Source organism: Podarcis muralis, chromosome 15 (assembly GCF_964188315.1).
Source record: "Podarcis muralis chromosome 15, rPodMur119.hap1.1, whole genome shotgun sequence".
Taxonomy (NCBI): domain Eukaryota; kingdom Metazoa; phylum Chordata; class Lepidosauria; order Squamata; family Lacertidae; genus Podarcis; species Podarcis muralis.
Window position 1 is genome coordinate 36,604,021 of NC_135669.1, and position 20,207 is coordinate 36,624,227.

General features: G+C 41.3%; 1 protein-coding gene and 1 long non-coding RNA gene across 4 annotated transcripts in view; one reads left to right on the forward strand and one right to left on the reverse strand.

Annotated features, from left to right (window-relative positions):
• Positions 1-12,106, reverse strand: part of PAFAH1B1 (platelet activating factor acetylhydrolase 1b regulatory subunit 1) — a 54,683-nt gene extending 42,577 nt beyond the window's left edge. Inside the window, exon 1 of one of the 2 annotated variants that reach the window (XM_028708656.2) lies at positions 11,728-12,106. The gene's annotated coding sequence lies outside the window, so the exon portion shown is untranslated. The remainder of the gene's footprint in view (positions 1-11,727) is intronic. The other variant, XM_028708657.2, reaches the window with a different exon arrangement.
• A 193-nt stretch (positions 12,107-12,299) lies between these two features.
• LOC144325717 (uncharacterized) lies at positions 12,300-16,385 on the forward strand. Of its 2 annotated transcripts, XR_013390925.1 has the most exons (3): positions 12,300-12,407; positions 13,932-14,079; positions 16,263-16,385. It is a non-coding gene; the product is annotated as an uncharacterized LOC144325717 (long non-coding RNA). The 2 variants fall into 2 exon arrangements; XR_013390924.1 differs by lacking the exon at positions 16,263-16,385 and having other exon boundaries at positions 13,932-14,308.
• Positions 16,386-20,207: the final 3,822 nt, after the last annotated feature.

The following is a 20,207-nucleotide window of genomic DNA, read 5'->3' on the forward strand; positions in this document are numbered from 1 at the left end:
CAAAGGGAAATGGCACTAAACATCCTGGCTAGCTGCTGTTCTTCAAAGTTTTGATGAGGACACAAATACCAAGCACCAACACAATGATTTGGACCTGGAGAAAACTGGTGGCTTCGTTTAAGGAAAACACTGGACAGTCCCTTCTGAATTCATGTAAAGGGTGACTGAATGGTTTGATTAAAGTCGTATTTCTTTAAAGAACCTGAGCTCTGCCAGATCAGATCAAAGGTCCATCTAGTTTCTGTTTCCCACAGTGACCAACCAGGTGATTTGCACAGCCTACAAGCAGGACATGATGGCAGTAACTTTTGTCTGCTGTTCATCTGCAACTGGTAGTTAGTGGCATACTGCCTCTGACTTAAAAAAAAAAAAAATATTCTCCATCCCATCTGTATATGTCCTAGTAAAGGCCTGATCCCACATCTTGAAAGCTGCAATCCTGAAGTAAACTTAATTGGATGTTAGACGCAGTAGTAGCAATAATAATAATAATAATAATAATAATAATAATAATAATAATAATAATAAATTTATACCCCAACACTCTGGGCAGCTTCCAACTGAATATTAAAAGCAATACAGCATCAGACATTAAAAACATCCCTAAACAGGGCCGCCTTCAGATGTCTTTTAAAAGTAAAATAGTTGTTTATTGCCTTGACATCTGCTGGGAGGGCATTCCACAGGGCAGGCGCCACTACTGAAAAGGCCCTCTGCCTGGTTCCCTGTAACCTCACTTCTCGCAGCGAGGGAACCGCCAGAAGGCCCTCGACGCTGGACCTCAGTGTAGGGCTTGCTTCTAAGTTAACATGCTCGGGATTTCACTCTAATGCAGAAAACAATTCCTGAAGTTACTTCTACAGTTTTTAAATATAATATTGAAATATAATATTACACTTAAAGAATAGATCATACTTAAAGTTTGGTAGGGTATATGCAAACCTAATCTAGGGAGTTGATTGGTTAATCTGTTTTGCAGATCATATATTGAACTGCTGGCCCTAATAACAGCTATGCTGTTGGTTTTCCTGTATGAGCAAAACATACACCCAAATGCCACACACAAAAACCCTCTCACCCTTTTCTATAAGTGAGTATGAGTGTTTGTGTGTGTGTGTGTGTGTGTGTGTGTGTGTGTCTCACAATTCCTTGAGTGATAATCACCTGATATTTTAATACACTTTAAGAATTACAGTGCAAGTAATTAACAAGGCAGATATCCATTAGATTAAAAGGAAGGTATTTAAAATTCCTCAGTGCAATTTGCATGTGCACTACAGTTCACTGTAAGAAAAATTAAGTCACTCAAAGATGGAAGGCAATTTGTAACATGAAAAGATTCAAACTCTTAAGTTTATTCAGAGAAAACTGATTTTTCAATCTTTCATTTCCTATTATAGGAAAGATAAGAGAGAATGCCTAATGACCCAAGTTCTGCACTACCTGTTCACATTTCTACTGCTATTTTATTAGTCACATCTTCCCTGACTTGCCTCATTACACCAGCACTGCAGCTGTCCATATACCTTTGAAAGGCAAAACAATATAACCATTTTGAAAAGGGTACGTCCGATTTATTTATTATTAGAGAAACTGGAGAAATTGGTAATTTGATCCAAGTATATACATAGTGCTTAAGAACAGCCCTCATTAGTTATTAATAATTAAAAAGAATAATTAAAAAGAATGTTTATATTGCTTGACCCAAGCTCTGGAAAACTGAAGCTTTGGCCCAGCAAGAAATTGTGGAAAGAGGAATGTTGAAGGCTGTATTTTAATTAATGAAGTGGCACACTTAATCACCACACTTCCCTACAATTTATATGGGCTCTTCAGTTACTGGAACAGATAATAACTTGAACAGATTCATATCTGATTAGTTTTTTAACGTCAACACCAGATACAGTAAATCATATGGGGTTGGAGGGGAGTTATGTAGAGAAAGCTTGTGTGCCACTAATGGCCAGCCAAGCATCTGGCACAGAAATTGGTGACCATATCTGATTTCCCTTGGTTACAACAATAAACAGCGACAAGGTCTAAAAGTCAATCAAACAGAATGCAACAGAATTGGATGGTAGGACTTACAAAGAGGCAATACTCTACCTTATATGCATTCCTATGTAGTTAGCCCATCTCATCCAAATCATAACATGCTGCAAAGAGAACACACCATCATGGTGTTACGAGTTCTCATTTTTCATGGTCAAGGAGAAAAACATCATCACATTTTAAGCCACTTAGCAACTCAGTGCAGTACACATCAGTTCTCCATGGATTACTTATCTGGATTACATGCAGTGACTGAGTGGGATAAGAGAAAGCCACTCATGGGCAAAATGTTCTGCTTGGAGGAGGTAAGTCTTTCGGCAAGACTACCATACTACAACTACAGAATTCTGTAAAAATAGTCCACCTCTGACCAGCTGCAGGATTACATAAAGTAGATCATACTGAAACAGTATGAACAAAAAGATGTATATTCCATCTTAAATCAAGCATTATTTTTGTTACCTGACAATAACTATGAATTCATTTCCAAAAGGAAATGGATTAAAACATATGCATTAAAGAGAAAGGACAGATACCGTAAGTCAATAGTAATTAAAGTAGGAAAATTTTTGATTGCATCAATTAATCACTGATTACAAAATAGAGTGTTCTCATCAGAAGCATCTCCTGATAAAGTCTGATTAGTACCGGTGGACAATACAATCTATGAAAATCTTCTGATCCAGGCACAGAGATGTTCCAAAGAATAAAATGCTTGGGATGTATCCAACTAAATTTTCTCAAGAGTAGACACACAGTAAACACATTTAAATTAATGGACCCAAATTAGTCAGCCATTATTTTCAACGGGTCTACTCTGAATAGGATTAGCACTGAATACAATCCTATGGTCACTTTAGGTGTTCTCATCTTAATTTACTGGTTACATCTCTATATTGTCCTTCCTTCAAGAAGCTTTGAGCTGTATGCCTTAGGACTGCATTGTTGGTAGATAAAGCAAATAGACAATGGCGGAATTTAAACAATATTGTAACGATGGTTACAAACATGGCTTACAGCGGCTTGCCTGCATTGCTTTTTATCATCTTTGCTTTGCAAGTTCACTACAAGGAAGTAGCCTCCAGAGGCAGAGCATTGTTTTAAACTATAGTTTATTGATTCAAGCATCACACCAAACCACAGTCTGCAAGTCCCCTTCAAACCATTTGTTTAAAGTTGTGGTTTGCCAGCTGATGCCTTGTCAGTTCAGACATGTCATTAAATTATCATTAAGCTTCAAACACTGTTGACTAGCTTTCCTAAACCCACTCAGTGAGCTGCAAGGCAGAATTCAAACCTGATCCCATTCCCCCACACCTAAACCCAACGCTTTAGGCCCTAAACAACCATTGCCCTAAACAACCATTGCTCTCAAACAGCCCCAATTGTTAATCTGCTTTAAGTCCACAATGTAGATATCCCTTCAAGTGCCATTTCAGCACTAGCTGAGCACTGATATTCTGTGTCCAATCTCTAACAAAGATACACTTTAAAGAAATACTTCAGAAGCAAAAATTATGAAAAGCATTATGAAAATTATGCTGAAGAGAATGCTAAAATCATCTAAAACAGTAAGCTTAACATTTCCATGATGTGTCAAAAAAAGAATGGGAAGAGAAATTTGACATCTCAGAAACAATAGCTTCACAGATGCTTGGAGCACCAGTAAGTGGCTCCCTCAGAGAAAACCTTTTTGTTCCAGAAGATTCATCCAAAAACTTGTGGGACACATTAAGCTTAAACAACTCATTGCTGGTTAAGCTGAGCACACACAATGTTTCAGAATTGTCAGAACAATTGCTTCATTTAATACCTCAACTTAAAAGGCACATTTCAAATTGGCCTCCTAATGCGTTATCACACACTACTTTACAAGAGCAACCTCTTAAGACTGCAAATTTTTATTTATCAAACATACCAACATTCTTAACACTGTAAGCATAACTAAACCACCTAAAAGCACTGCAGGAATTTGGATGGATGAAATTTTAAAATAGTGTTTGGAATGAAGTTGACAGTACTCAAACGGACACTGTATGAACTTCCTAATGTTGACTGTAAGAAAACTTAGAACAGAATGGCTAAAAATATATTGTGTATCTGTTAAGCTGACAGATCAATTTATTTGGGAAGCTGTCACTAATAGAAGTAATTAAATTATTTGTATGATTTTTTTTTTTCAAGTTCTTACAAGTTCTTACAAACTAAATGTATTTTGGATTGAACTTATAAATTTCAATTACCGGTATATTAAATCTACAATTATGCAATGGCTACTACCCACAATGGTGTATTCTACCTCCAGAGTTGGAGCAGTATGTCTCTGAATACTAGTGGCTTGGAATCAATGGGAAGAATCCTGCTACATTCAGGTCCTGCTTGTGGGCCTCCCTTGGGTATCTAGTTGGCTACTGTGAAAACAGGGTGCTGAACTAGATGGGCCTTTGGCCTGATCCAGTAGGGGTTTTCTTTTCTCTTTAGCCAATGTTTAAAAGGGAAAGTTGGTTAAAGTCTACATTTACCATAAAACTGAGTCATAACATACCAAACAGCAATTTAAATGTTCTGTAATAAAATCATATGCAGACATATCAAACTTTTGAACTGAAGCATTATAAGAAACATAAGTAGTAATACATAATATTTCAGTTATTGTGTGCTTTCTATGGGACCTAGGGACTAGGGTGTCAAAGGTGTCACATCTCAGGAGATGCCATCACGTGTCTCATCAGGATGGGACCCACATTAATTTTCTTGTACTCCTATTTTACGCCATCCAAGTATCTCAACTCTGCCATGTATTCTGTTCTCAAATTATGAGTGTTTACAACAGCTAAACAGCACTGACACTTCCATCTCATTGATAAATACATTTTGAGTAACTACCACCAGTTCCTTTTCAGGAAAGTTCTGAACACTTACTTCTGAGACTGAGCTGTAAATCTCACTTTGACTGCATTCTGAGCCTTCAAGCAAGTGATCTTGCTTAGTATCATCATATATATGTAGAGTCAGACAAAGCCGAATTCTAGTTAAGCAGGTATAATTTTGCAGTGCAAAAGACATATGGGCTGCAAGGCCAAATGTTTTAAATTGTAATCCTATAATGACTCATTTAGTTATCAGCCAATATGTGGTAACTGTTATAGCAACTAGTTTGCAGGCATGCTGTTCAAAAAAAATAATCAGAAATGGGAAACTTGATTTACAATAATGATTTAAATTGTCCTGATGCATGTCAATTTTTAATAGACATAGATGTTTCTCTTCTAATGGGGTAGCCTTGAATGAAGACATTTGATTCCTAGCTGTGTATTTGTATTCAAGAGAGTACACTGTCAATGAGTAGTAGCAGCAGCAGTCAAGTCTGTCAAACTCCTAGCAGTCCTTTAATTTTCCTCTTAAAGTGCATGGTAGACTAGATTAGGTGACGTATAAGCCAAACAATGTTCCATCTGAAACCCCACCTTAATTAGCAAACACCATACATTAACAATTAATGACTGCCCAGCCCAGATTATTGCAATTGAACCCACAACTTCCAAAACCAGAACTCTAATTTATAGTCTCAATCCAGGTTTATCCTATTTAAGACACATTGTCCCATGTTCAAATAAAGACACTATTAATCTTCCATTAAAAGTAGTGCTAAGGCAAGTGTAGTACTCAAGAGTAGCTAAGCATCCTTTCACTTATTTTACAGTTGACAGAAGCAGAGTTCCAATTATGACTGGTAGCATACAAGGTTAACTCGACAGGCCATGTGTATCCTATTCACTATATTATTGCTATCTTTGACTTTCCATTATGCCACACAGCTTGATAATAATATACAGTGTCAGAGCAGACTCACTGAAATTAATGGACATAGCTAACTTAGGTCCATTAATTCCAATAGGTTTACTCTGAGTAGAACTTAAGTTTGATACAACCTGTTAAGTCCTACTCCTGAATTTATCCTTGTTTAAATACTTGTAATCTTGCCTACATTTTAGTTGTTCATGATTTCTTAAATTTTATATTCTGAAAAGTTATCCCAGCTTCTTCCAGTAAGCTCAGAGGGCATACATAATGTCCCTGCTCCCTTCTATTCTCACAACTACCTTGTGATGTACATTGAACCAGTGATTCTCTCTGGGTCTAAGGTTAGCTTATAAACTTCAAAGCTGAGCAGGCATCTGAACCTGGGATTTCCCATTCAAAGTCCAACACTATTTATTACACCACACTGAACAATCAACAGATCATCCAAAGGAGGTTTTTTTTAATAGTATTTAGTAAAAGTGAAGTTCTAAATCCACTCTGATGCATATTTATAAGTTCTACTGACAGATGACTTGAGTGGCATCTCTACCATATCATGCCTAAGACATGGTACAGAAGATAAGAACATAGTTAAGACAGTAACTGTCCCAAATGAAGATTTGGATGAACAGGAATCAAGAAAAAATTAAGTACAGCAATACAAAAAAGTTAAGAATCTGACTGGACTTGGATCTGGGCTCTATTCTCCAAGAAGCCATAAATTCACTTTATGAACTCTTAGATTGCAATTCTAAATGCACTAATGAACAGTGAGACCTCTGCCCAGATATGATTCCATTTGCACAGCTGATTCCATGACTCAGCTTACAGCACTGACAAAGATTATGCATAGCATAATTTAGCTATATTACAAAACAATTTAAGGTACAATTTAAAAGGGAAAGAATGGAAATTGCAGAGTACAACATCATAAACCAGAAAGATTTTTACAGAGGCTGAGAAACATGACAATGCATCCTTTTACTAGGGAAGGTTTCCCATACTTCTAAGAGACATGATAAGCACACACACACCAGGATGCAGAAGTTCACCCCAACATTCACAACATGTTAAATTTTATGCTAATATAATGACAGCCACAATCTTTGTTCTGTATTCACCATGTGTCAGACATGAACTGTCCACCCATAAACAGGCACTGAAAAATATAGAAAGGGTCAAACCTTTTTGCCACCTAAAATGTAAATACAACAGGCTAGAACAGTAGGCATCCTTAGAAGTCTTATAGTAGTACCGTTTGGAAGTAAACAACAACAAAAACACCAAAAACAGATTTTCCTAATGACAACTTTAACCTATTCACAAAATAAAAGCACCTCAACACTGAATATCACTATATATAATAATTAAGACCCTTTTAATTTCTGGATTATATTTAAAGGCAATGTGTGACATTCTAACCCAAAAGAAAGGATACTAAATCTTGCCACAAACTTTGCAAAACATTTAAAACGTGTTCCATTTTAGGTTGCACTTCAGCAAGGCCAAAAGGAAGATTATATAATCAACAAGCAAATCATATAGGCATATAATAAGCTAAAAAGACTACCTATATAACTATATATCTATATATAAATAAGCCTTGAAAGTGGGAGGAGGAGACAGAACAGGACCTATAATCCTATTAATTCTCATTTTTTTCTTTGCATATATGCATTTTCTTCTTATGTTAAGTGTGAGTATTCAGGGTCAACCCAAATCTCAAGGTCAATGGTTTTAGTCAATTTAGAGTTTGAGTCCCCTAATACAATAGACACTCTAGCGAACAACCAAACTATTTGGTTTGAAGAAATGCAGGAAACAGTAGCCACTCATAAAAGAAATGCTAAAAAATTATACTGTATATGGTACAGTTTAATCCACACCCATATTGATAAGAATCAAATTGTGCTTTGTCCGATACAATCTATGTATATTCACCCTTGTTAAGAATTGGATTTGGCATGACAAAGATTGAATATCAATGAGAACACTGCCATCCTTCATTAGGTAAGTGTAAAGAAAGATGGAACATCATGTTTACCATTCCATCAGAGTGTTTTCCATATCCTTTTGTCCTACATTTTTTCTGTACTCTTTAAAAATGTGTCAAAGGATAACAGTGCTCAATTTGATCATATTTGTGGAGAGAAGACAAGACAAGACAGAGTGTAAAGGTAACACTCTGCTACAGAAAACCACCACAAAATGTAAGAACAAATGAAGTCACCATTCACTAATGTAGAAATTTGATATGTACTATGTGTGTAAATATATCATATCCCAAATGAAGTAAAAAAAGTGAAAATCTGTGTCAATCAGAAAGATAATCAAACAACAACAAAAACCCTTGCTTTCCAACATTGACTGGCTACTTTACTGCTAGACAAATCAAGATCTACGGAAGGGGGGTGGTGAGATAAATAAAGACTACTACATTCACTTGATTTCGATACCACTAGACTCCTCCCTAAAGAACAGACTTCATTGTTACTGCAATTACTATACCTTCCACTCCAGCAAAAACACAAGCAGAAAATGGGTGGTGTGAATGCTATGAAAAGGGTAATCTAGCCATTTCACAGCTTCTGCCTTACTCCACCCAGTTTTCTCCTCAATGGCTGTGCTCGCTGTACTCGCCCTCCATAAACACAATCCAACCAAACAAGAACACACAAAACATTACTGACAAACTAATGTATCTGTGGCAGAGGCTTTTGTTAAAAGTGTTCTCTTTGTTCAAAATATCTGATTCAGGGATATTCTAAACCACTTTGAATAATAATAATAATAATAATAATAATAATAATAATAATTCAGCTACTGAAAAATCCTGTCCCACACTGCCAAGAAATTCAATGGTACACAATTGTTTAATTATAAATCTGATAATTCGGACCATTCCACCCCCTCCTCCACACCCGCTAATGAAGTCCACAAATGTGACATATGCACAGTAGCAAGATGTAAAAGAATTCGGGGGGGGGGGATTGAATATGCAAACAGGTTAATGCACCTAAATACATTACTATTCTTCCCCCCCCTCCCCGCCGCCCTTTGGGTGGACAGAGGGAGAGGCACAGTAAAAACTGTTAGTATAGCTTCCAACACTCATGGCTAGGAAACTCACTGCAAAAATATTTGACCTGCATCAATCAAGCCATACTGCAGTAGTATCGGAACATTTCTTTTCCCCAGCCAATGCTACTAAAGCAAATAAGATAGGATGTGACTAGTCTCAGAGGCTGAGTGCATAATTTCTCTTTCCCCCACCCACATCACCACTCCAAAAACCTCTCCTATAAGTGTGTGACCCACCTTAACTTCTTCACAGAAGTAAGGTAAAAGGGAAGAGAGAATCACAAAGCTAAATTGTTACAATAAGAGCTGTATTCTGAACAATACAGAACAAACAAGCACCTTAATGGGATGAGATTCCTTGCTGGCATCTCTAGCATCACTCCTCCTCCTCCCCATCTTTCAAAAGGGCAATTTCTTCTCTAAGCTGCCAGCAATGAGGTTCTGCCAGCAATGAGGTGCTAACCCCCAACATGTGGAAACTGATCTCCCTAAGTCTTCCATCACATCCTCCTCCCATTTTTGCTGCAGCTTGTTCTGAAGGTCTGAGCCACCTCCTAGCAATGATTTTTCTCTTACTCAGTCACTGCAGGGAGAAGGGTGGAAAAGGGCCTTTTGACAGACCACCAGATTAGAGCTGCCAGACATCTCTTTTATGTTGTGTACCACAGATCATTTATTTTAATGAGCCAGTACCCCAACACTCATCTTGTTTAAAACAAACAACACAGAGAAGCAGGCCAACTTGCCAACAAACAGTAATTCTCCTCCCATTTTTGTCAACAAGAAAGGAATAAAGAAATGTAAGGAGCATGCGGGGGGGGGGGGGGAGAGATCTATGATATATTTCCTTTCAATCTGACTTACAGGCCTTTATTGGGGTCACTATCACTACAACCTCCTCCACCCCATTTATTGTGAAGTCGCCAGAAGAAAACATCATTATGGAATGCAGGTGGTCAAGCAGTGGAGTGGCAGTAAATATGAAGAAAAGATAATGAAAGAAGAGAAGAGTGTGGTAGGAGACCAGAGTTGTGGGCTGTGAGACAAAGCTTACAGAAATATGGAACTGAAAAATGGACCGGAGGTTGCAAGGAGGGAGATTCAAGAATAAGAGGCTAGTAAAGAAATACTACAGATATAACAACAGAGCTGGGAGTAGAGGACTAAAGCTGAAGAAAAGCAGGATTCTGAATGTCAGAAGCAAAAGTAAGATGGGTGCAAAGGCTGGTCTAGACTAGAGCACGAAGGGCCTTCAAGCAAGGCAGCATGATGAGGTTTCAGAGTGACAAAGCAGATGCAAGAAGGAGCTAGTAACAGAGGATGTAGAGAGATGCTGCGGTAGTAGGAGGTAGAGGGTACCAACAAATTATGCTTTAAAAGATGGCTTGAGAATGGGGAAAACCAGAGAGCAAAGGGTGTGATCAGACTCCTCCAGCTAGAGAAAGGAGATGAAGAGGTGTGTACAGAGGGGAGGGGAGAAATGCAGTAACGCAGGATTATGGGGCGGAGATGCTACGGCAGAACTGAGGAACTGAAGAACTGGAAAAGATCACATCCAGCTGGAGAGGGATGCTGAGAATTCAGATAATAGTAAAACAGCAGTATTAGGAGCCTCTCCCCTCCCCTCCAATGGAAAATCTATATCCTTTAATGGAAAATGTAACAGATTCTCCATTAAAGGGAGGCTAGTTTCTCAGCCAAGGTGAGGGGCCACAGACCTCCTCTATAGGTAAACAAAATTGGAAGTCAAAGGGCAACTATATACCCATTTGTACACCCTCTCTAACAGGAAAGAGGGGTAAGAAGGAAGCCCTTTCTCTTCCTATTAGATGACAAGAAAGTGTCACCTATCCGATGGGTGTGGAAGAGGAGAAACAAGGCGCAGCCCCACTAGAGAGGGTCACACGTGCCCCACTCCGGTTATAAGGGAAAGTAAGATGAAAGAGCAAAAATAACCTTGATTCCACTAGAGACTGAGAAAGGGTAATATATCAAAAGGGGGGTGTGCAAAGAGGGGGAACCAATCAACCCACCCACCTACTATGGGGGGGGGGGAGGACAGGGAAAAGAATAAACAGGGTCATGCCGTTTGTCAAGAGGTGGGTGCGGGTGCATGGAGAGATGTTTAGGAGAGATGCTGGATGCGGGGAAAGAGGCAGAGGTAATCATAGTACAGGGGTGGCTAAAGGCCAGGAGGAAGAACAACGTTTGTGTGTGGAGGGTGGATGAGCGGGAGCAATGGAAAGCACGCCATACGCGTTTTTCTTGCCTAGTCACCTAAGGAAAGAAGGGGAGAAGAGGGGGGGGGGTATCCGACAGAGGAGAAGAATGGGCAGCGTGCATTTCAGAGAGACGTGCGAATGAAGGCTGGGGCGTGAACACAAACCCGCGATGACGACGGTAAGGATGCGAGTCGGAGAGGGAGAGAGAGAGAAGGGAGGGAAGCCTTATTCATCCCTCCCTTTCTCCTTCTCTCCTCCCTTCCCCCCCCCACCCCCGTCTCAATATCAACGGGCGCGGCGGCCATTTTGAGAGCGAGCTGGAAAGAAGCGAGGAAGGAAGGAAGGAGGGAGGGAGAGGAGGAGGAGGAGGCGGCGGCGGCAGCAACAGCAGCAACACGAGCAGCCCCAAGCCGGGGCCTACCGCCTGTTCACCCCGCGCCCAACCCACCCTATACATATATAAATAAAGCCATAATAAAGCAAAGCGCCACAGTACAAGCCCGTGTCGCGCCTTATAGGTGTGACACCCTCCCTTCTCCCGCTGGAGCCAGAAGCCGGCCGGCCTTACCCGAGCCTCCGAGGCCGCTCCCACCAGTTCACCGGCGCCGGTTCCGCGCGCGAGAGGAGCGCGTACAGTGAGGGGGAAGGCTGCTGGTCGCTTCCTTGGGCCCGGGGGAGGCACAGAGCCGGCCTCGACGAAGAAGGGCTCTCTCGGCCCCCTCCCCTTTTGCCGGCTTGTGGAGAAAGAAGATGGAGGAAGCTTGTGGGAGGAGGCTGGCTGAGGAGGGGCGGGCGGAGGGGTCGCAGCGGTGTTCCTTCTTCGGCGGTAATGGTCGTCGCGCTCGTCGTCGTCGTCGTCGTCTTCCTTCGTCGTCGTCGGCAGCAGCAGCGACGTCGACCGCCCTTTTCCCGCCCCGGTCTTGTCAGTGGCGCCCCGGCCGCCAGGAAGGAAGGAGGGAGGGAGCAGCAGCGGAGGAGGGAGCAGGCTCGGCCCGCTTTAAGAACTGCGCATGTGCGGAGAGGGGAGGGGATAGCAGCCCGGAGACCATCTTGCGGGGAGGCCGACGCGCGCCGACTCCCGGCGTGCAGCGCGGCCGAGGAGAAGGCGGCGGCGCGGGGTGGGCGGCGACGACGACGAGGGTAGCCGCCGCCGCCACAGCAGCAGCACCCGCCCGGACTCTGTTCCCGACATGCACCGCGGCCAGTTTACCTCAGCCCGCCTGGCTGCTTCTGCCTGTGTGGCGGTCGGTCGGTTTCTCCTCAACCCTCTCCCGTTTACAATCACCATTGTTACTCTCTTATCACACTCATCAACAATATGATTATGGTTATGATTATTAAAATACTTCTATTGGTCTTAATTTCAAACAATCGTCGTTGTGATCGTCGCGTTTTCTGACGAGCTCAAGGCGGCGGACGAACCGCAGCACCAACAACAACATTTTAAAATTCAAAAACGGCTCACAAGTCGCGCTGTCAAAACAATATTTTAAAATTAAAGACCCCCTTTTAAAACAACAACAACCCACCCGCAGAAATCAGCAGTCCTTCACAGACAAGCAGCGGAGAAAAATGTCTTAGCCAATTATTTATTTTATGAACAATCATGTCTTTTGTGTTTCTTAAACGACTGGCGGTTCATTTTCATTATCTTTTAGCTTTTTTTTGTAAACCACCCATGAAATATACAGTGATGGGCAGCAATATAAATGTTATATTATTAATGACATTACTAACGTCCTCTTGCACGTTTTTCTTACAGAACAGGTGGAAATTCTCTTACACAGTCTAGTCCACTAAAATTTGTTCTCAACACCTCTTACATCTTTATGTTGTTACAAGCTAAATCTCTAAGTACAACCTCCTGAGTTCCATAGGTCTTATTCCCAAGTAAAAAAATACAGTGGCGGCCTTATTCATTTATTTTTACTTCAATGTGCCTTTTTTATAAAAGCATTCATAGCGCTACTCTCACACCCTCAAAAAAGGCTTTGGAATAACAATAGTGTCAGTCTTAGTTGCGCTAACAGCACCACGTAGGTGGAAATATCAGCATAGGTGTTTTGTTCTATAATACAACCTTTCAGCCATTGAAATGGCCCCAAACAATACAATTCAAAGAAGAAAATAAAATTTAAAAATCCCAAAATAGGTAAGAGTTAAAAGTTTGGCCAATTAATAAATAGTTTCATTCTGAACTTTCATTCAAAAGGGGTGACGGGGGTTGCAAAGTATAAGACTACAGTTCGCTGTCTTAAAAGCTAGTAATCTAAAATTAAACTCACAAGGAAGTGGAGGCAGGAGTATACTGGGAAAATACTGTTGCTGTTATCATTTACAAAGCACTTTAATTTTCCTAGGGACAGTACACAGATTAACCTGTGCATAGGCTTACAGTCTAATAGACACCACATTGGAGGAAAAGGGAATGGGGAGGGAAGAGGAAAACAAGTACACAAAGGTTGCTGTTTTCAAAGTTACATACAGGCGACTCAATTTATGCTGGGGTTACATTCCAAGGAGACCATGTAAAGCCAAAATTGTGTATGGTCAAAACCAACCTGGCTACCCCATGTCTGCTTGGAAGCAGGTCTCATGGACTCTAACCTGCATAGGAGGTAGGGTGGGCATGTGGGTCAATGCTGCTTATGGTTAACTAGAAGATTGGTGGTTCAAGCCTACCCAGGGACAGTTGTGGGCAGGACTAGAAGACCCTTGGGGTCCCTTCCAACTCTACAATTCTATGATTCAATTCTATGTCTTCATTTGCAGAAATCTCCTCTGTTTGATGAACAGCTATTAAAGGAGTCCTCTATCTGAAATACAGTTGGAGCCAAGTTTGTTTTGAAGAGGAAGAACCGGAAGAGAGAGAAATGGAAGGACTTGTGGTTCTCCATTATTCGCAGTTGTCATGACTTCGGTGAGATGGATTATTATTGATATTATTATTTATTAAATTTATGTACCACCCTTCAGCTGAAGATCTGAGGGCGGTCTGCTACATAAAAGCACAAAATATATAACATAATAGCAAAAAAACAACAACACAACAACAACAACCAAGCATGACACATAATGTTGTGACTCAGAAAAGAAGTTTGCTTTGTTCATTATGGTTTTATTAATAGAAATGAGAAACTTTTTCAAAATTTTGTATAGTTTCCAGTTTGGTTTTTGGTGGAAGCTGAACTGCAGCAGAATGGAAGCAGTATTGAATGCGACAAATACATGGTGGGAATGAAAATAATACCTTCCTGCATCCACTTTAACACAGATTGGGATTAAGGTTTCCTCTCAGGGGTTCCTGGTACTTTTGTGATGCCGCAAAATAGCAAGTAGATACACCTCATCCTGTTAGAGAGGTATAATCCATCTGGCTTAGATGGAGGTGCATGGGTGAATTGGTCTGTACAAAACTTGAATTGACTTAAATATATAATGCAGACATGTTATGTAAGGAGTTGTAAATGGTGCTTCACCCTCTACAACAGGGGCAGCTAACCTGCAGCTCTCCAGATATTGTTGGAATCCTCCTCCCATCCGCCCCAGCTATAATGGCCAATCGTCAGAAATGATGAAAGTTGTGGAAGGTCCTCTTGTTAAACTTTAGTATCCTTCAAGTTTCCACTAGCAGTCCAGCGCTGCCTAGGAATTCAAATAACACAACCCCTGTGAGATTTTTAGATGGACAGTGTAATTTGTGAGTTTTAGTCATATTTTAGTCTGCCATCTTGATTCAAAATGGCACGGCATACAAACGTCAACCAAGACTGCAGCCCCTACCTCGGGAACATTCGTGTCAAATTTGGCGGCAGTATCTCAAAAGAGGTGGCCAAACTTATAGAGCACAGATGGACAGACAGACAAACTGTTTCCAAAATATACAGTAGATTAGACAACAGGTAAGACCAGTGTTAAAACAGATGTGCATCCAGCCTGCTTGATTGCAATTGGCTTAAACACCTGACTTCTAGAGACAAATGGCTTCTACTCAATTATGATGTAGTAATCTATTAATGGCTCTTAAGTAACAAATCAGGTCTCCCTGCTGTCTTGAATGTGACAGAAGCATGCTAATAATGAAAAAGAACCAACATATGCAGTCTTGCCCTAGAAGGGCCGTTGGTCTTTATGAGCTTTTTCAGTAGGGAAGACTAGTAAAAGGAATGAAAGACTGCAAACTATATTTTAAAGCTCACTTCGCGTGATTGAAGACAAGATCAAATGGTGTACGAAATAGGAACAAAACTTTTAAAAAGTATTAAACCATGGCTCTGTTAAAAAAGAAAGCCTTTGAAGATTGGGCATGCAGATATGTGTGTATAGCATCAAAGAGACTTCTCTGTGATCATCTATGGGAGTTTTTTTCTTCAAATAAAATAAAAAATTTCAGAGAGAATTTCAGTGGGCTGAGGTCTCACAATATCATCTAAGCTTCGGTGAGGCACCAGAAATTTATATTACATGTTTATTTCTTAAGCATACAAATATACCATAGCATTCTAATAATTTAGCAACTGTTGTTTGGTTGAAATGCTTAGGGCACATAGCATAGATCTGAATTTAGTCTCACCCACAGAATGGAACAATTGTTTTCCCCATTAGCAATATCCAATCTGCCTTCGTTATTACTTGAGTATATTGTTAAATAAGATGTGCCCATTATATTAATTGGAGACCATGGCAAAACACAGAGGAAAGAGAGGTTGAAACTGCAGCAAGTACACTGTTGTTTATCTAAGTTCTACTCAGAGTAGATTCAGTGAATTTAATGGAGCTCAGCCAGTCTTGTCCACTCTAGGACGGGCACATCATGCTTCCTTTCTCAATACCAACCTCAGCAGCTTTTATTAGGTATTACAGCATGTTCTAAATACCCCTGTCCAGTGCTTTTTTCTGGGGGGGACACAGAATCAAAGTTTGGCCTCTTTGAGGGGCAGTATTTCAATGAGTAGGAAAATGAGAGTACCCCTAAGCATTTTTTTAGAAAAAGGCGCTGCCCCTGTCCATGCCAGTGATCCCAACTTAAAAGCTCTCTTACAAACAGTAAGTGCAGTCCTTACTTTCTGAAACAACTGTGACTTGGCTTTTCTTCTGGGACAGGTATGAAGAAGGCGAAAACTCTCTTGCCATTCCTTTCCAGGAGCTATTCATGTTTCCAGGTCAGCAAACACTGAGGTAAAGGGATACACTGCATAAGGTCTGCTTCCCTGTCTACACTTACTCCCTTTAGGGACTCAGGATTGCTCCTTTCTTCGTATAAGGACTACCACTCACTGAGTGCCCAAGGTTACTAATCCAGGAGTTTTCTCTCCATCTGTCTCTGACTTGTTAGGGACACAAGTGTGCTCCTCTGATCCTGCCCCTCTCCCTGCTTCCAGAACCCCTTTTATAAAAGGATCAGATGCATTTTCCAGGTCCTTCCCCACATCTGCACCTAACTCCCAACAGTTCTCTATCAGAGTCCCTGATATGGGGCCCTGATTCTGCATTCAAGCAAGTAAGAAACTTAAAGTGCAGAAGGTCAGTCCCTAGCACTCCTTCACTTCCACAGGAGCCAAATCCTAGGGTCCAAGGGTCAAATATTTGAGGGGGCCAAACCCTCCAAAGGTGATGCACATTGCCATTCAAATGGGATTCATGCACCGCGTCATGTGATCAGTTATGCAGGGTAGGGCTTACTTGCCCCCCCCCCAATATTTTATTCAAGTTGGCTTGATTCACTTCCATTAATTTAAGTGGGTCTACTTTGACTAATGTTGGGTGCAAGCCATTGTATTTCCCAAAGTAGAAGCTTTGAGTTGTGGCTATGTTCCATAAATCACTTCCTTAGCTAAAAATAAAACAGGAAAAGGATTTACAGACTAGTCTATCTGCAGCAGAATGCGCAAGCATGGCAAGTATCCAGGACCAGAACTTGGACAGCACATGCACTGTAAAGCCCTGATCCTAAAATTGTGACCACTCAGTGGTAAGCGGCAGGCGCTCGGTGGTCCTACCACACCTGAAGAGCAGGCACAGGATGAGAGAATATGAGGGCTACTTGACATTTTACACCTGCCTTTCTCAACTTGTTGCCCTCCAGGTGTTTTGAACTACAACTCCCATCAGCTCCGGCCAGCATGTCGATTCCAATTGGGCCTGATGGGAATGGCTATTTATACACTACTGGCTTAAAAGCAGCTAGGTCGTTCTTTTTCTCAATTAGGATCAGAGCTGGTTTGGAGGGAAATGCATAAAAAGCTGTATTTCAAAATGCAGTTTTCATTTTGAGGGTGGCTGGCTACTAGGCAGAGGCTTTGCTCAGTAGCTGTGACACCTTGATTATGGAATACCTTCCCTGGGCATATTGCCTGGCTCATACGTCATTCACTTTTAGATGCCAAGTGAAGGCTCCTTTATTAAGCTACTATCAGTTAAATCTAGTGTGTTAGGCTAATTTAAGACTTTTATGGAATTTGGTGCTGCTGCTTTGAGTCGCTTGCTGTTTTCATTTATTAGCCTGTTTTAATTTGAGACCAAGTGCACTATAGTACATGCTGGACTTACACCATGGGGACCCGGATTAAATTCCCTGGTCAGCTATGAAGCTCGCTGGATAACCATCACTCTGTACAGAAGAATCCTTCCTCAGCTAAAATGATGGATAACAAGGAAAGGCAATCCCCTTTGTGCCACCCCCAACTCATGCAGCCCCCCAAAGACCACTGCTTTTCAGTACTACCCTGCCAGCAATTGCTTACAGAGCAGCAGTGATAATTATCCCACCCTGCAATATAATCAGTTGTTTTTAATGAAATGACATGCAGAATCGCTTGCATGGACCTGGTATGGGAGATTAATGCTCTGTCAATCAGGCATAAATCTGGCGGCACAAATATTGTCATAACTAGCTGTCCGTGTATTTACTGAAGGAAATTAACTCCTAGAAATATCTTACCATTTAATTTAATGAGTCAGTGGGCATGCCTGCCGATGCCATTATCTCTGTCACCTACATATATCACATAAAACTTATTCTGTGGTGGCAAAAGCCAAAGCCAGTAAGCTCTTTGTAGGTCATTTGTAGGTCATCTCAGCATGGCGGAATTAATACTACCTTTGTCTTCCAATGCTAAGGATCTTATTTATATACTGTGGGCAGTGCTATTTTTCTAGAAAAAGACATGCTGGAACTCACCATGAGCACCTCCCTCGTTCTCTTAGAATGGTGCCATAACTGAGTTCCGGCTGAAAAGAAGACATGACTATGCTTCCACTGTTGGAGGCAGTCTGCCCCCGAATGCCAATTGCTGGAAGCCACAAGAGGGGAGGCTCCCATTGTGCTCAGGTCCTGCTTGCAGGCTTCCCAAAAGCATCTAGTTTGCCACTGTAAAAATGGGGATGTCGAACTAGATGGGCCCCTGGCCTGATCCAGCTGGGCTCTTCTTATGGCATGCATAGTCATTTCCTCCTAGGAAATGACTCCTATCTAACCCACCCATCTTGGAGCAGTGACAGTACCTTTCTTTCCCTCTCCAGATTTAGGTTTTTGCATACCAGCCCTTTCAGCTATCAAAGTGCAATAGTATCTCCTGCTTTAGGTAACCTTGTAGCAGGGAGAGAGAGATACTCAAAGCCCCAGCTTCTTCTAACTTTGCCTCACCCCACTTCTAGGGAATAGGAAATACATATGTTCATACCAAAACCTGTATCAGAGTGGTTGGCATGGGGGGAAATAAGAGACTGAACTGAAACTCTCCCACGCACCTATCTACACACACAAAGTTGACTAGCACTGGTTGATCATCCCATCTTGCCATTGCTGTGTGGTAGTTGGCTTGGTCCTGGCTGTAGCTGGGCAAGTAGCTGTAGCGGCAGAGAGACTCATCCAGGCCTATGGTTCACCTCTCACACTCTTGCACGCATACACACGGCATTGGGCAACCTCTCTCATTCCTATCTCCTCTTCCTATACAGTACATCTTGCCAATGTGTAAGGAAAAGAGAGATTGTCTTATGTAGTTCTTCAAATGGCTGGTACTGCTCTCTCAAAGGTAGTAGCAGTTTTGCCGTATTACTGCAGGTAGGAGACCTCATCTCCCTGTTCTTCCAAGAGGATATACAGTGGTACCTCGGGTTAAGTACTTAATTCGTTCCGGAGGTCCATACTTAACCTGAAACTGTTCTTAACCTGAAGCACCACTTTAGCTAATGGGGCCTCCCACAGCTGCCACGCCGCAGGAGCACAATTTCTGTTCTCATCCTGAAGCAAAGTTCTTAACCTGAAGCACTATTTCTGGGTTAGTGGAGTCTGTAACCTGAACCATATGTAACCTGAAGCATATGTAACCCGAGGTACCACTGTACATGCTACTGTCCTCCAGTCAATTGGCCCAAGAGTTGTGTTGGGGGATTTATTCATTTGGTTTTTATGTAATTTACCAGACGTGCACTTTCAAACTAATAGGTAAAGGTAAAACATTCCTCTCCCTCACACTGTGCTCTTCTCCAGTTTTTGTGATATGGTTCTCCAGCCGTATAATGCATGCCAAAATGTGTATATTAGTGAAAAGTGTGCGCAGAAATGCATATATCAGTGAAATTAATGTACAAAAATGCATTCTGATAGGGGAAATGGCTTGCAAAAAGAAACACGCTGAACAAAACTACACACACTAACAGTATGTTAAAAGAAATGAGCTAAAAAAAATGAGTGCAAATTTCCATGCAGACTTTTTAAAGAAAAAATATCAAAAATCAAGATAGAAATGGGATGATCCGAAGGCTGGGAAAATGAGAAAATGAGAGACATGGAAACTGACAGATTTGTACGCCCCTCCCTAAGAGTATCAGCTATTTATTCTAAGAGCTGTAGCTGCCAATCTTTCTCTCCTCTCTACATGCACCAGATTTGATATATGAGGAGCAAAGAAAGGATATCATAAAAGGGTCACTCACTGCAGTCATTTACATGGAGGGGGGACCTGTGTTTGGATGTTGTTCTTGGAGCTGCACATGGTCTAGATGTCACCTGGACCACATCAAAGGGGGATGCTCACTGTGTAA